The sequence below is a fragment of the Oncorhynchus nerka genome, linkage group LG19, assembly GCF_034236695.1.
Source record: "Oncorhynchus nerka isolate Pitt River linkage group LG19, Oner_Uvic_2.0, whole genome shotgun sequence".
Lineage (NCBI taxonomy): Eukaryota > Metazoa > Chordata > Actinopteri > Salmoniformes > Salmonidae > Oncorhynchus > Oncorhynchus nerka.
Genome location: NC_088414.1, coordinates 16,591,645 through 16,609,428, shown reverse-complemented (window position 1 = coordinate 16,609,428; position 17,784 = coordinate 16,591,645). Strand labels below are relative to the sequence as shown.

At 41.1% G+C, this 17,784-nt stretch overlaps 1 pseudogene; it reads left to right on the top strand.

The window, feature by feature from the left end:
- Positions 1-159: 159 nt before the first annotated feature.
- Positions 160-17,784, top strand: LOC115101114 (E3 ubiquitin-protein ligase ARK2C-like; annotated as a pseudogene).

The following is a 17,784-nucleotide window of genomic DNA, read 5'->3' as shown; positions in this document are numbered from 1 at the left end:
TGATATGGATGGATCTGAGCCTGATTGACTTGAGTAGATGTCCAGAAGACGGACATGACCACCTCTTTGTAATTCGCAAAACGCAAATCGCTGATTTGATTGGCTGTCCCGTGTGCCACAGGAAGAGGCTTACGAAGAGAGGTGTTCATTGATTGGTTCGTTCTGTCTTTGTATGCCAGGCAGCTGAGCAGCCTGTCCGTTTGAATGTGCAGGGATTGGAAGGGACCATTTCCATGGACCATCTGTCTCACAGGCTAGCGATACAACAAAGGACCCAGGATGGTGTTAGTACATGTCGGATATTTGGTTCTTCCCGTATTTGGCTCTGTAAGAAATAGAGGTAAAGTTATGTATTTATTATGTCAATTTTTTAGGTATTTTCTCGTTCCTGTACGAAGTAAATATTAAAGCTAACTGCCATCTGCAGTGCCAGACGCCAAGCTAATAATGCTAGCCAGCCAGCTAACGTTAGCTGCTTAGCTAGATTGCCTGCTAGCTCAACTTCGCTCGAGCGACTAAAATCTGGCTTTGCAGTAACGTTAAAGGTTGTAACTAATCGAACAAGGTCAAACGAAATAATCAACTTGTGTACCTGATGTAACGAATGCGCAATGTTTGCAATCCTTTCTAGCTTGCAATTCTTATTGTCAAAGCCAAACGTTAAATTGCCAAGCTAACTAACGAAGCAAAATGGCAGCTAGCCAGCCAACACCGCTAGTTTATGTGGTATGGGCCACCCTGGCTGAGCCAGCCTTTACTATTAGGCTGATAGACGCGCAAGGACCATCAGTAGAATAGTCCATTTTATTACTAACAGTACAGTAGGATATAACTAGCGGAGTCGTTTCTACCAATTTGGCCTACAGTACTCTAACTGTAAATGTATGTTTTACACCGTCGACTAATACATTAACTGGCTGTTGTATTTACTCTGGTCGAGCAGCTGGTTAGCGAACATCACATCAGTGGCATCAATTGTTTATCCTTATGTATTGGTTTTTGGCGAGTGACAATATCGTGTTAGTGTGTACTGTGTGGGATTAGTTGACTTCAGCGAACTATTTGGTGTAGGTAGCTTAATGTTATTGGCAGAGACTGTACATTAAATCGGCTTACTAAAATCCCTCATTTATATACATTTTCATTATGCAATTAACTCCCGAAAACGACTGCCACGTTCAATCAATCTGAGCTGGTTGGCTGACGTTCGGCGTTTTAAAATGCACTGCAGTCTAGTGACGCGTTTTCTTAGTCAACTATAGTCCGGTCAGAAACACTATCCCGTAGCTTTGTAAATGGTTTTTTTCTTCTCTCAAACCCGAAACCAAACCCTATGTCTAGTTTTGAGCTATCAAGCTAACGTTATATATTCCAGGAAAAACACGAGCACAATTGGTTGCCTTTTGTTTCGCTCGATTGCAAACACCATACTAGCCAAAGCGGCCAAAATAAGTAACATACTCCATATGCGGTAAAAGGCTATACTAATCATGTAATAATAATCATATGAACGTGCATTTTAAGAGACATGCATTAGCACCAATGATTTCATTGTGCTTTTATTTGTGTTCTTTTTTCCTGTTCCATAGTATCGAGGCTGGCGCTACATTCCGCATTTCTCAGACCTTTGTCCCCTTCCATTGTGTTGCTAACGATCATCTGCTGCTGTCTGCCGTAGCCTCTGCCTGTTCTCTGCATCTAGCTGTATTGTGAACCCCTTCTTCCTCATTTCCTATTTCCATCTGAAGACGACATTGGCATTAAAACCCGAGTTCTCCCACTCATACCGTATCCTTCTGTGTAACAGACTAAAGAATAACACCTTCTCTAGGAAAACAGTTTTGTCTTTATTTAAACTGTCATGTTGCTCTTTAGTAAATAACCCATTGTAGCCTTAGACCTAGTACTACAAAATGTCATTGTGATTCTCCCATTCAGTGTGGATAGACTACATTTTGCTGTAAATTTCTGTAAAGTGGATACATTTAGACCCCTTGGCCCCTCGATTAGATTATAGTCCGGCTTGATCGAACTTGTGGATAACTGTCTCCAGTCATCCCTCTTGAATCTAAGGTGCATTGTACCAACTTGCATTTGTCAATTGGACCTGATGGCCTGTTTGAAACGCATCACATTCACATTCATTCCCCCTTCCAAATGCTATCATCCTAATCGCAAATAACCAATTGGACAACTGGCTGCAATAAATCTGCATTCTAATTTGCATGCCCTTTCCCCAAATGATCCTAAATTGCCACCTTTGATGGTCCATGCACCTGTTCTGGTGGCTAAAAGGCCAGCCATAATCCTATATGTGTGTATGAGCCCTTGTCTCATCTAATTGAATGAACCCATTTAGTCTGTCACAGCGAATCTTCGAGACTTGACTTGCTTTTTAATATTCCTTTTGTGATCCACAGTCATGCTAAATTCCCTAGTCTCAACACCTCCACAGAATGCTATCCATTTTACAGGGATGTGTATATCCTGCACTGCTGTAGAACTCCTTTTAGAATCAAAATGTCTTTATTCTTTGGTTGTGGTTTCTCTACCTTATGTTCTTGTATTAGAACCTAATGCATGATCATTTTTTATTACTTTTATGTTTTCACATTGAACAGCAGATTCCAATGTAAATCTTGGTGTAGAGATGTCCCTGCTGTACTGAAATGTGCTGTAGCATACACATCTACTCATTGGATGCTGCTTCTGTTCTGTTAACCCTACAGAGCATGGTCGGGCCTTGCCTTTGGTCTTTATTTGCATGTAGTTATATTATTATTACTATTATCACACAGTGCCACACATACTAATATTTTCCAATAAAGACTTGTAGTATTTTTCCTAACCTTCAGTGTGCTTTTTGCTGATTTCCATGTGTGTGTGTCCCCACCACCGTGCCATCACTAAGGCAGCCCCCCCCCCCCCCCCCCTGTGCTCTCATCTCGCTCTTGCGGAGGCACTTCAGGGTGCTGCTCTCTCCCCACTCCCAATCATAGGGTTAGGGACAGTCAAATCACTTGGTCCTACTGGGAAAATACATTTTGACAGACATGGGAGGCAGGGATCAATGTTGGAACCATAGTCACCCCCCCAATCAATACACATTCCATCTGTATTTGACTCTTGTCAGCTGTAACACATTGGTTGTTTACTGTAGTAGTAATAGTGAGCAAAATCTGTTTCTTCCTTTCACCCTTTTTTGCCAGTCTCGGTTTGTTTTTTAAAGATTGTTGTAATCTGGTTACAAAAGTGTTATTCCGTATATGCACCATGTGTCGCACGCAGCGGATGAATTTGGCGTTGAATCTTTTGCAAAATAATGAATCTTGAATTAGTGTCTTTCAGAAACTGACCAGGACGGGAGATTGAGTGTTGTTATGAGGCTGAATACACACCTTGAAGTTCCTCTACATGACACCCAACATAAAACACTGATTTAAATGCTATGGAGGTTATGCCGGTTCTGTTTACTTTGGTGTTCTTCAATAGAGTTTTGACACGTGGCACCAGCCATTCAATTGCTGTACAGACTGAGTTGGTCAACATAAAGCATTTGAATTGTTATATTTGCTATATAAACTAGCAAATAGATAGACTTGCCTGTATCTCAAAACTAGCAAGTGAAACTTTTACTTTGACAACACTACAGCACAAGGAACAAGTGATGTCTTTACCTTGACATATACACTTAGATGCATAATTCTCTCTTGCTTCAATATGGAATGACCCCTAGCTGTTCAGGTGAGCTAGATCAATCAGCATCAAACTGAACTCAATTAGCAAAATAACTTTATACAATGAATGATACTGTATTTAAAATTCATTTGAAAAGCTCAATACACTTTGCAGTAAAAGACATTACATCAACCCTAAGTCGGTATAAATCTGTGACAGAAGCATAACATCTCTGAGTTGCCTTGTTTTACCTTTTGGATAATGTCTTAAGCAGACTGTGGTTGTATCAGTTTTATACACAGACGAAGTTGGATCCGATTTAAGTGCAATTTGAAAATGGGTAAATATTTGTACAAGGTAAAGGTAAAACCGCTTTTATGTCGGCTAGGCCTATTTGTTGATGATATAAATTTAGGCTAGATTGTGTTAAATTTGGTCAACTGCCCTCGTTTAATGAATATCTCATGTTTTTGGGAAAAGAGGCTTTCTATGACAGTTTCTTGTACCAAAAGACCAAAGATATCTGGCTAAGGTTTATAGCCTTCCTACCTACAGGTAAAGGTTATTGTCACCGCCTTGGTATTCAAACGCTTACAAGGTCATATTCGGGAGTCAATTACAAATTATTCAACCCTACTGTAGTGTTCCATGCAAGCAGCCACTTTAGACTTTACATGTGTATTCTAATCATGTGATGAAATAATGCACAAATCACTAGAATTGATATATGCACCTTATCTTACTATACTTTAGTATGCACCGGACACCTACAGCCATAATGAGTTATGAATCTTTTGATACTTAGGGTTATTTATATGTAAAACATAAGGTGTTTCTTAGCTACCCCCTCAAACCAGTTTGCAATTTCCTACTAAACCCTGCACTTGTGCAGATTACATGCCATTACATCAGATAGACCTAGGTACTAAATCCTTCATGATTGGTTGATAGCTACTGCACTGATTAGCCTACACATTACCTCTTCACCCCTCTATTTGTGCACTGTAAAATAATGGGATGCTTATGCTGCCGAGGGAATGGGGTGTGTAGTGTAGATGGGGATTATGTTGGGGGGAGTAGTAGCAGTGATTATAAAGCTGCAGAGACAGCCGGGTTGGACGTCAGACTGCTGCATTCATGTATGGGCAGGGCTACAGGCTTGTCAGTCAAGAGGGGGAGCTATGCCGCAGCCACACCATGAGGGAGGGGCTGGGTGTGTGCGTGCAGCTCTGGAGGGTCTGAGCACAGATATGCACCAGTCAGGAGATTTGCAGCCTGAGCTCAGTACAGAGGTATGAGTAGACAGACAGTCAATAATAGGCTATAGAGGCTGTATGCTGCTCAGTCTGTCAGTGGTGCAATGTGTGCCAAGTAAGGTGTATTTAGTAGGCTATTTCATGGTCCATTTATGATTAGAATCATCAAGGGTTCTCTCCAAGGAATGTAAGAGGGGTGCTCGCACACCTTGTGACAGGTGTTCAAAAATGAAACAATGTTTTGAGTCCAAAGGGGGTCCAATGCCCCCCTTCTCAGCAGCAACACCTTGTTAAAAAATACTGGGGACAACCCTGTCATCATAGGACACATCCACCATGAGATATTGTTATATCCAAATCTAATAAAATGTATGATCATGTTTCTCCTTTGTTACTGGGGTCAGTTTAACCGTTTGTTCTTGAGTTCTGTAATATAAGTAGCATTTGGATTTCAATCCCAATTTTCTTACATTTATGAATATTGTAAAATAACATAAATGTAAAGCATTCCGTCAGAACGGAGTGAAAATGCTTTGAAATGGCATCCTCTTCCACCAAAGCCAGAAGCCAACAGTTTTTTTCCGCTCTACTTCCTCAGCCAGCCAACACAATTTCTCCTCTTATGGCTGAGGTTCACTGGGTTTCCTGTGTCTCAGGGCAATATATACTGTAGCAAAAGAACAACCAAGCAGAATATGTCATTTTAGTTTGTGACTAAAACATTCAAACTGCTTTGAATTACGTAGGCTATGGTGGGGGGGGGGTTATACAATTTTGAGTTGATCTGAAGTAACCTTTTCGGGTTGTAATTTAAATAGTCCAACCACTGTATCAGATAAATACATTTGTCACTTGAATTGGTTACACAATGTGATTCAACCATCAGCTAAAAGTATCAAGTACACCTCTGCTTATCATAATCATTACAGAGGCAGTGCTACTTAAAATTCCCCTCTGAACAGTAAAGATAATGATTAAACCCTCTCGTCTCTGCATCAAATTAGAACGAAGTTGCATAGCTGTTTTGTGAGCCATTCTTTATCATTTATGGAGGTCAGTAGTATCGTTTTATTATCACAATAATAGTCAAATAGCTTGGGTGATTCCTCACGAAACTATAACAAAAAAAGAACATGACTTTGGGGATTTTCACAATGTATTTCATAGAAGGGTCCTTTGGAGGAAGGATTGTTGACATACATTTTACATGTTGTATCTTGAAGCTTAATTGAGAAATAATTCATTGAAGTTGGAATATTTGTGACATTTTGGCCTTGCTCTGGCCTCCTTTAAGACTCCATAGTGTTTCATCTGGTAAGTGCTACAAAGCCAGAATTGATGTCATATGAAGCTTTTCCGCTTGCTCTGTAATCTAAGTAGTATTTTGATTTCAATCACAATTTTCTTATATTCATTTATGAATATTGTAAAATAACATGAATATTGAAAATATACCATTTTTCATTTGGCTATTTTTTCAATACATTGTTGAACATAATATACTCTACAGGCATATACAAGTTGAACATATGTCAACTATCCTTCCTCCGAAGGACCCTTCTATGGAGTACATTTTTTTTTTTTAAATACTTTGGCTTTTTTGTTCTTGTTTTGTGAGGAATAACCTGCTTGCTGAATAAACTAGGCCTTGGAGTCCCAGACCTTGGAGTCTGCTCCCCGGCTCAGACAGCTGGGGGCTGAAGGAGCAGCTGCCTCCCCCTCCTCACCTCCCTTCTGTGTGTAATGGATATTGATTGTTTGGCTGCGACCCAGCAGTGTGCTGATTCAGCAGGTTGGCCAGCGCTTCACAACTCCTCCTTTGAGGAACAGAGAGACAGACCGAGAGGCGGCATTAACCCGGGGGTGATACGTGGGGAATATATCAGCAGCAGCTTGCCTCAGATGGGAGTGTAGGATTAGCTACAGGTCTGCACCTCAATAGTCTAATTGTCTGTATTGGCTTCCTCTTGTGTCCTTTCCTTCTAGCCCAGTTCTCTTTCAGATCTGTGTGAAGGACGGTTTCCCAAAAGGATCTTAAGTTCTTCATTAGAACCTTCGTTGGAGCGTCGTTAAATCTCCGAGCTGTTTCCCAAAACCATTGTTATTAACGTTGCACTTAAACGCTCGTAATCTAACGCCTGCCTCAGACCACTTGTAGAGCGCTAAATGCGTAAAAAAAAAAAATTGCCCTTCATGACTTCATACACAGATGTCCGCTAAACATAGAATCACTTAGGTTATCCGTCTCTGACTGCCGATAACTTCAGAGTAAAGTTGACTACAAATACAAAGTTGCCACTGTCTTTGCAATTGATACAAACAAGCGACATATTAAAATATGCATCAAATGAAAACCAAGATGCTGCATTAAAATATAAACAGTAGGCTATAAGCCTATTTATTCAATCATATTGAAATACATTTAATGTTCAATTGTGTTTTATTTTTCTACTTGTAGGCTACTTTCTGTAATTTGTCTCAATATATTTCATGATGTGTAGCCTAAAATGCGGGCAATGATGTGCCAAGTAGGTGATTTTGTGAATTTTGGGGGGGTAAGCATTAGAATAAGCCACCTCAATATATGCAGCCGTAGGTGGTAATATCTCTCTAGGAGCTGATCCGTCTGTTATGCTATTATTTCCTTTCTTTCGATCTTATCAGTATAGAAACACCCTCCAACCACGCACTTAGCGATCTTTCTTTCTTCGTGGTGTCTTCGGGCCGTTGTAGGAAAGATGCATCATTAAAAACTTGTAAGCTTAAGTTCCATCGGGAAACTGGCAACCCTGGACAAGTGAAAGCAATTTTGGCATGTCTATTTGCCATGTTGTGTTCACCTGCCTTGTCTTTCCAGATCAGCGAAGATATAAGAAAATGAGACAAGATGAGGACCCCACTTTAGACTATTGAGTCGCACCCCAAGTGGCTGGTGGATCTATCAGTTGATCCCATAATGCCAGGCTCCATAATGAGAGAGGCCTATATGCCTAGTGTTCAGAGGTCTGATGGTAATACTGCAGTTACATCTCACAGCTGGACAGGCAGGTAGAGAGTGGCTGTTTTCCTTGTGAATAAGTAGCATGTTGAACGTTGAAAATATGTACCGCCATATCACGTTAAACATTCTCATACACTAGAACTCCGTACCATATGAAAATATGTGTTCATTCAAGGTGCAATTAAACCCAGGGTACTTATTTATAACTTTTATACAAACCTACTTAAGCAAAAGTCCTCATCAAACCTTGAAATCAAACTTAGCTGATATTATCAGAGACCTGCTTGAAGTCCAAATCAAACTAAAGGCCAGTCGGTCGGTGCCCAATGAACCCCATCACTCCCGGCTGACTCTGTAGAACGGCAGGATATGAGCTGAATAGTTTGGCTCTCTCTGGAGGTTAGACGTCCCTCCACTTTGTCTGTTCTTCATCTGCTCTTTCATCTGTTTTGTGTTTTCTTCCTGGGTGAGGTCACTTTCTGTTTTCTCTCTGTGTATGATTGATCTGTATGACTGTGTGTGAGTGATCTCGTGTGTGTGTGTGTGTGTGTGTTGTCAGTTTGTTTCTGAATGTGTTTTTACGATTGTGTTGGTTAAAACTCTGTGTGCGTGGTTTTGGTTTCTGTCTGAGAATGATTTGTACGTCTCCTGTCTGTTGTCAGATTGTTTGTCATATTTTGTGTGATTAAGCTATCATTAGATCGGTCTGTGGCCGGCAGGTAGCCTAGCGGTTAAGAGCATTGGGACAGTAACTGAAATGTCGCTGGTTCAAATCCCCAGAGCCAATTAGGTGAAAGATCTGTTTTGATGTGACTTGAGTAATACACTTAACTATAATTGCTTATGTAAGTCGCTCTGGATAATAGCATCTGCTTAATGACTAAAATGTAATGTAAAATGTCTGTGTAGTTCTGTGTGATGTTTAATTGAGTGTGACTGACTCCCTCTATCTGTTTGGCTGTTCACTGTCTGTCTGTGATTGGTGTGATCACTCAATCTTTCTACTCTCTCTGGCGTCTTCTTTGATTGGGTGAGTGTTCTCTTGTCTTGGTTGATCACTCTGTCTGTCTATTCTCCGGGTGGGTGTGATTCTCTATCGTCTGATTGGCTGAGTGACTTTTCGGTCTTGTCTTGATTGGTTGAGGCCTACTTCCTCTAAATCCTGATTGGGTGCGCTTGTCTCCCGCAGGAGCACACTTCACCAGGCATCAGCACAGCCATGCTACCTCCTGCCGACATTTTAACCTTGCGGCCCCCAGGCTCCCATCTCAGCAGAGTTCCCCCTGGGCCATGCCAGCCAGCCCCCCCAGACTGGCCTGGCCCCTCACCTGTCTCCAGCCCCCCACCAACCTCCGGCCCTGCCGGCCCCCCCTCAGTTCCAGGACGTCCAGGGGCCTCCGTTTCTACCTCAGGCCTTACACCAGCAATACCTCATCCAGCAGCAGCTTCTAGAGGCGCAGCACCGCAGGATCCTCCCACACTCCCGGTATGACCACACACTTTTTTTAAGCTCACTCTCCAAGACACTTTGACATGCTCAGTTAAACACACTCTTGGATGCTCATTAAGACACACACTTTGATACACTTTATCGACCCTTCTTTCTCGCTCTCTCTCACACACACACGAACAGACATTAGAGCACTACAGCCCCTCCAATTTCCAAATGCTAATGGATGTAAATGCCTCCTCCGTGCAGGCGAACACAGGAGCGCGTTCCTCTGAACCCTCACAGGCTCCGCTCGGGGTATGACTACACCCCTCCCCTCCACGTCCCCCAGCCAATCAGCCAGCAGCCTCGCTACCTGGCCGAGGGCACAGACTGGTGAGTCACTGTTTGAAATTAAACCGGGAACCATGGAGACGTTAAGTCATTGTTCCACCTCCGCGTCTGTCAGGCATTAGTGTGTTTGTTGATTTAGGTGTCTCTCCACCTGCATGTAGAGAGCACCTCGGGAGTGTTTATGGCTTTGGGTAGTTACTCATAAGAACGGATCTATTATTAGCATACCCATTCCAAATCACAACCTTAACAATTTGGGAGGTAAATGCTAAACTGACCATAGATCATAGCTCAACTGTCCTGCCGTTCTTGATTAATTAAAAAAATATATATATATTTTTTTTTTTTGTATTTTCTTCCACTTTACATTTTAAGTGTTTGACATTTTACTACATTGTAAGGAGCTAGTAACATGAGCACTTTTTATCTTTATCTCTGTCATTCAGCCAAGTGAATACAATCTATTTTCTCTCACTCATATAGTACATATGCGACCGATAAAGTTTGATTTGATAATTGTTCATCAGGCATTTTACAGAAGCGGTTCGCTACCATGAGCTGCGCTGCTAGCCCGGTGCTCGAGGTGCCAAAATATGAAATTAGCTGAAGTATTGAGCAGCCGCTGTGCATGGTTGACCAATGAGCAGAGTTAATCTTGTCAACCAATCAAACAATGTTTTAATGACAACATTCGAGCTGACAACAACCGGGACCTGGTCTCTACAAACAGTAGGCCGATGTTCTTGCGGTTCAATTGCTATTTATCGCAGCCTGTCTGTAAACGCCTTCATATTCTGTGTTGATGTTAATCAAGGTCGCTCACTGTCCCTCTGTTCGTAGGGACCTCAGTGTGGACGCCGGCCTTTCTCACCATCAGTACCAGCTCCAGCAGCTTCCACAGCACTATCAGCATTACTTGGCGGCATCCCCCAGAATGCACCACTTTCCCAGGAACACGACTTCTACTCAAGTGGTACACCAATGACTTGGCTGTTTTGGTCTGTCTCTGCTTTGTTGTTGTTTTATGTCTATCTTTATTGTTCAGTGTCTTTGTAGATCTATGCTTTAGCTTTTTTTTAGACTGTGTGCTGCCTGTTTTGGGGTCTATGTTGGTGGTTTGTCTGTCTGTCTCTGTTAACATCTTTTGTTTGGTGTCTGTCTCGCTGTTTTATTAGGTTTAGGTTTTTGCTTGACTTCTGTCCCGTGCTGTATGTTTCGGTCATATCTTACGATGTTCTGTGAATGACTAAAGTGTTTTGTGTGTTTTTTTTTACAGGTTGTACACGAGATCAGAAACTATCCATACCCCCAGCTACACTTGCTGGCTCTACAGAGCCTCAACCCCTCACGCCACGCTTCGGCTGTACGAGAGAGCTATGAGGTAAACGTCCATCTCTAGATGTATCCTACCATATTCTGTTTTACCTATAGCTGTATTCTATATCTGTTGTTACTAGTGTTATACATGTGTACTAGAGGTCGACCGATTATGATTTTTCAACACCAATACCGATGATTGGAGGTCCAAAAAAAAAAAGCCGATACTGATTAATCGGCCGATTTTTATTTATTTTTTATTTGTAATAATGACAATTACAATACTAAATGAACACTTATTATAACTTAAGATAATACAACAAAATCAATTTAGCCTCAAATAAAATGAAACATGTTTAATTTGGTTTAAATAATACAAAAACAAAGTGTTGGAGAAGAAAGTAAAAGTGCAATATGTGCCATGTAAAAAAGCTAACGTTTAAGTTCCTTGCTCAGAACATGAGAACATATGAAAGCTGGTGGTTCCTTTTAACAGGAGTCTTCAATATTCCCAGGTAAGAAGTTTTAGGTTGTAGTTATTATAGGAATTATAGGACAATTTCTCTCTATACGATTTGTATTTCATATACCTTTGACTATTGGATGTTCTTATAGGCACTTTAGTATTGCCAGTGTAACAGTATAGCTTCCATCCCTCTCCTCGCCCCTACCTGGGCTTGAAACAGGAACACATCGACAACAGCCTCCCTCGAAGCAGCGTTAATCTCGGGAGTTGATAGGCTTGAAGTCATAAACAGCTCAATGCTTGAAGCACAGCGACGAGCTGCTGGCAAAACGCACGAAAGTGCCGTTTGAATGAATGCTTACGAGCCTGCTGGTGCCTACCATCGCTCAGTCAGACTGCTCTATCAAATCATAGACTTAATTATAACATAATAACACACAGAAATACGAGCCTTACGTCATTAATATGGTTGAATCCGGAAACTATCATCTCGAAAACAAGACGTTCTTTCTTTCAGTGAAATATTGTTCCGTATTTTATCTAACGGGTGGCATCCATAAATCTAAATATTCCTGTTACATTGCACAACCTTCAATGTCATGTCATAATTACGTAAAATTCTGGCAAATTAGGCGGCCCAAACTGTTGCATATACACTGACTCTGCGTGCAATGAACGCAAGAGAAGTGACACAATTTCACCTGGTTAATATTGCCTGCTAACCTGGATTTCTTTTAGCAAAATATGCAGGTTTAAAAATATATACTTCTGTGTATTAATTTTAAGAAAGGCATTGATGTTTATGGTTAGGTACAGTCGTGCAACGATTGTGCTTTTTTCGCAAATGCGCTTTTGTTAAATCATCCCCCTTTTGGCGAAGTTGGATGTCTTTGTTCGGAAGAAATAGTCTTCACAGAGTTCGCAACGAGCCAGGTTAGCAGGCAATATTAACTAAATATGCAGGTTTAAAAATATATACTTGTGTATTGATTTTAAGAAAGGCATTGATGTTTATGGTTAGGTACACATTGGAGCAAGACAGTCCTTTTTTCGCGAATATGCACCGCATCGATTATATGCAACCAGGACACGCTAGATAAACTAGTAATATCATCAACCATGTGAAGTTAACTAGTGATTATGATTGATTGTTTTTTATAAGATAGGTTTAATGTTAGCTAGCATCTTACCTTGGCTTCTTACTGTATTCGCGTAACAGGCAGTCTCCTCATGGAGTGCAATCTAATCAGGTGGTTAGAGCGTTGGACTAGTTAACTGTAAGGTTGCAAGATTGAATCCCCGAGCTGACAAGGTAAAAATCTGTCATTCTGCCCCTGAACAAGGCAGTTAAACCCACCGTTCCTAGGCTGTCATTGAAAATAAGAATGTGTTCTTAACTGACTTGCCTAGGTAAATAAAGGATAAATAAAACGGCCAAATCGGTGTCCATAAGTACCGGTTTCCGATTGTTATGAAAACTTTAAATTGGCCCTAATTAATCGGCCATTCCGATTAATGGTCGACCTCTAATGTGTACTATACATGTTTAACAATTTAGCTTTAACGGCAATGCCTTATCTGTTCTATATTCCGTTACCAGTGGACTTGTAATTGCAAATGCCTAGTGAAGTTCTGTCTAAAGCCTTGTTCTCCTGTGCCCTAGGAGCTGTTGCAGCTTGAAGACAGGCTGGGAAGTGTCAGTAGAGGAGCAGTTCAGACCACCATAGAGAGATTCACCTTCCCACACAAATACAAGAAGGTGAGGAGGCAGCTCTTTCAGCTACAAGTATACACAGAAGTGGAGCTATATTGCTAATGTCTTAGACCAAGAAGACATCCTCAAGCTCATGGGCTTTTTAAGTCTCAGACAGGCCTACCTCAACACTAAAGCATGATTCCAAATCATCATAGATACACAAGCACAGGTTAGCATTCTGTGTGGTATGATTATGGTGTTGTATACAAACAAAGTTAAAAGAAATATATATATTTTTTTAAAGCAATGTCGCTTACTTCTGAAGCCTTTTGTCTCTTTTTAAAAACTCTTGAGCACTGATGACCCCATTTGATTATAGTCTGGATATGTCATTCGATTGGTCCACAGAGGAAGCCTCTGGATATGAAGATTGGTGAGAAAGACGAGGAGACTGACGTGGATGAGAAATGTACCATCTGCCTGTCGATGCTGGAGGACGCAGAGGATGTCAGGTAATGACTGTCAGGACCCTCTGAATAATGAGTAGGCTGCAACTGATATGCTCCCAAAGGTGATTTGTTGTGTCCATTTCTGCGTCTCGTCAATCAATAACCTTTGGGAGCATATAAAATATACCAGTGTGATGTGTATACCGTATATTTCTTTCTTTCAATATATGTGAATTGATGACCAGACGATTTATCTTCCTCCTTTTCTCCCCCTCACCCGTCCAGGCGGTTACCCTGCATGCACCTCTTCCACCAAGGCTGTGTGGACCAGTGGCTGGCGACCAGCAGAAAGTGTCCAATCTGCCGCGTGGACATCGAGACGCAGCTCCATCCTGACAGCTGATGGCCCGGGGGTGAAGCCTGACGGCCTGGCTGCTGTCAATCACCCTGGTGTGTTTCCTGCTCCCATCCACCCAGGCCCTGGTCCCTCCTCACACGGGTGCTTGCCAAATGTCTCCAGACGTCATGTGACATCACCCTCTGACTCTCGCTTTACTGAGCCAATCCAGGATTACTTACTGCACGAGAGAATGGAGTCTCTCTCTCTTTCTCTCTCTCTCAATAAAAGCACATCCCCGGCAAAAAGACACACACACACACACACACACACACACACACACACACACACACACGGTTTACTAGTTGCTTGCTGGAGGTGGGGTGTTGTTGCCGTCGTGTTGTTGTAGGTAGGGGAGGCAGGTGTGTGTCCTGTTTCCTGTGTCTTTGTAGCATGTTCTTAAAGCCATGACATTAATGTACTGAGTGAAAAACACACTACCCCACTTGCCAGCTGGCCACACACACACACACACCTTGCTTATTCTGCCACAACAGGAATCTAAATCAATCACGTAAAAGCCCTGTCGCCATGTTTGCCTACAGATCATTTGTGGTAGTACAGTAGCAGTATCAGACACAGCAATACAGTAGTTGTACATTTGCTTGGGACTGATGCTGTCATCAGTGTTGGGACATAATACGACTATTTCACCGCTGCCATATCGGCCTGCCCCAATGCATGGGTTGGCGTGTGTTTGAGTAAATACACAGGTTAGTGAGTGTTTCACCAAAAGAGTTATGGTATCGCTTGACCTGCTGCAGCACGGGTTAATGTGTGTGTTCTGCCCCAGTGTGTGGGTTTCAGTGTGTATTTAACCAATGCGTGATCATGCGTGACAAACTTAAAGTGCGGGTTCAAGTGTGTATCAAGGGTTAAAGGGGAATATAGAAGTTAGATTAACGGTGGTTTGATTGGAGTGCTTGTAGAATACAAAGCCAAATAAGGACTTTAAAAAATGCAAAAAAGAAATGTAGTAAGACCCAATCCCCCATCATGCACTGCAGTGACTGGGTGAGGTGTGGGGCATTCTGGGTATGCAGGAGGGTTAGCTGCCCTGGAAACAGCAACTCTGTGCCATCCCCTCCTGGCGCAGACGTTATGGCTGAGCAGTGTAGTGAAATGCATGTTTCAATGTTGGCTTGGGCTGTTGTGTTAGCGTACAAAAAAATTATAAGGGGAGGGGAGGGGGTTGTCTGTGCATGACTTAGTTAATCTGAGCTGTGACTATCTTTCTCAACACTAACAAAGAAAAAAGAACTGAGCACCATGTCAGTGGCTGTCCCTGACCTGTAGCGTGTGTTCATCCTGCCCCTTTTTGGTGGCAAACAAAATGGAATCCTATTGTGACGTTTACCTTATTGCCTAAAGAACAAGCACATGTGATGATAGATATAGCAACAACCTCTTTCTTTGGTATTGCATTTGCGTTGGTTTCTGTATATTTAGGTATATAAACACGCAATGTTTTGGACCGAGTGAGGAGCTTAGTTGTTGAACTTGTGTTTTTGTGTGACAGATCTCCCCTCGTTGTTGCTATGCTGGTTTCTATGCTGTATTGCTAGAACAACAATGTAGAATGTTGTGTGATGTGGGGGCAGTATCCACAGTGCACACGGACGGACGGACGGGGGGGCAAAATAAGGGTCATAGAACACTTTTTATTGTAAAAAAAATAAAAAAAATAATGAAGGATTTAAATGTTGATATTTTATGTTTTCCTTTTGATCTGTTGCCCTGTGACGTTTAAGTCAATGTGCATAAACAGTACATAGCAGTGCCAATCCTTAAGAACCTATCTGTCATATGGATTGTGGACTGTATTGAAGTATTGAAGCATTAGGAAAAATTGAATTGCCCTGTGGACTTAGTTGTGAAGGATTGGGACAGACCCTTACTGACCTGTGCACTGCCAGTGTTGATACTGCCTCCTCCTTTAGTGGAGTTTTCTATGGGATGTTTTGATAGTTTACACAGGGTGTTGTCAGTTGAGATGCCTTAAGTATTTAACAATCATAATTTATTACTAACTGTAGATATCATGGGTACATATTTAATTTGATATAGTTTGTTTTGTTGCAATTTTAATCAATTTATTTAGAAATAACAAAAAATGATTTACCTCATTTTTGCGTTGTTTTAAATGGGAATGCTCCGCATGCAGTTGTATTTTTCCTGAAGAAATTAAACAAAAAAAACTGCTGTTTGATCTCTCCTCGAGCCGGCTGTGCTATGTTTACTGTCCCGAGCTGAGCTGTCTGGCCTGCCCTTCTCATGTGGTGCTGTGGATATCTTGGTTACATTCCATTCAATGCAATTTTCCCTTATCCCCTATGCTGTGACGTAGTGGACAAACTGCAATGAAATGAAATGGTTTTTAGTTGATTTGTTTTCCTGTTTCTCATTTTGCACTCTTAGTTTTAACATGGGAACCCTCTCACTGGCATAACAGTTTACGAACATAGATGTATTATCATCATTATTATATACTCTGTCATTTCCAGCTCTCTGCGTCTCATCCTTCTATCCATTCTGTCTGTTACGAAGCATGTTCCTTCTCGTCTTTGTCATGGGATATTTCTCCTTACCTCTTTTCCAGAAAAACATGTAGTTGAGTCCAACAAGTGCCTCGCTTCTAGTGTCAAGAGATATTACCTTATGATTTAAACCGCATTCATTTACCCAAAATCCATCTCCAAATAGTGTTTAATGTTGTCTTTCCTCCCTTATTCCCTCCTTTCTCTTTTTAAGGTCACCACTGACCAACCTGCAAGGTGAAATAAATATGTCAGCCCCCATAAGTGAAGTGTGGGATCATCCGGTGGTGTGGTTGGCATATTAATGCTTTCACTAACCAAATATATCTGTGATTACCTTATGAGAGAAATGAAAGCAGCTATTTAGGAGTATTTGGACATAACCAGTTGTTCTCCTTTTTTTAGTTAAACTCTAAATCGTACCAAATCAGACCATTCCTTTAAAATAACTTTGATTTATAAAAAATGTATGAAATATTTGACCAAAACCTTTCTACAAAGAGGCAGGTTTCACTGTGTTCATCGACGCTACACTAATTATTCCCATCTTTCACTTTCCCTTTATTTTTTCATGACCGTCCATCCCTCCCGTCACTCAGAACCCATCCAATGTTTCCCTTCACAATCCTCTCTCAAGGGAAAACAAGAACAGAGGATCTCTTAAAGCACAAACTAACTAAAAATGCATGTATTTCTCAGGTTTGGATATATATATATATTCTCGATGGTATATAAGTATATGGTGAAAATATTTGCAGATTACACTAAGAATAATACAAATAATTCATTTTGCTGCTGCTTGCATCTGACAAACAAAAACTGAAGGAAAGAGAAAATATCCCAAAAAGTGCCAGTGAAAGGGCAACCGCCACCTTTGTATGAGATATCTGCTGTTTTAGCTGTGACTGCGCAATGTTTTTCAATATAGGATATTTTATCGGAGAGTAGAACTATTTATCATTAATATTAAAGCAATAGCTCATTAATGATGAGTGTGTTGATGAAGAACTGGATGAGCATATTGTGTAAAATGTTAGATTCACATTTGGTGGAATTTTGTACTTTATTTATTACTACTAATAATGATTTTAAAAGTTGCATCGCTAAACCGAAACTGTTCTCTTTTTTTTTCAATTTTATTTCAAGGCTTGTATATTATCCTTTTTGTATGTGCTCTTTTTGTAATAAATTGGATAAAATGGAA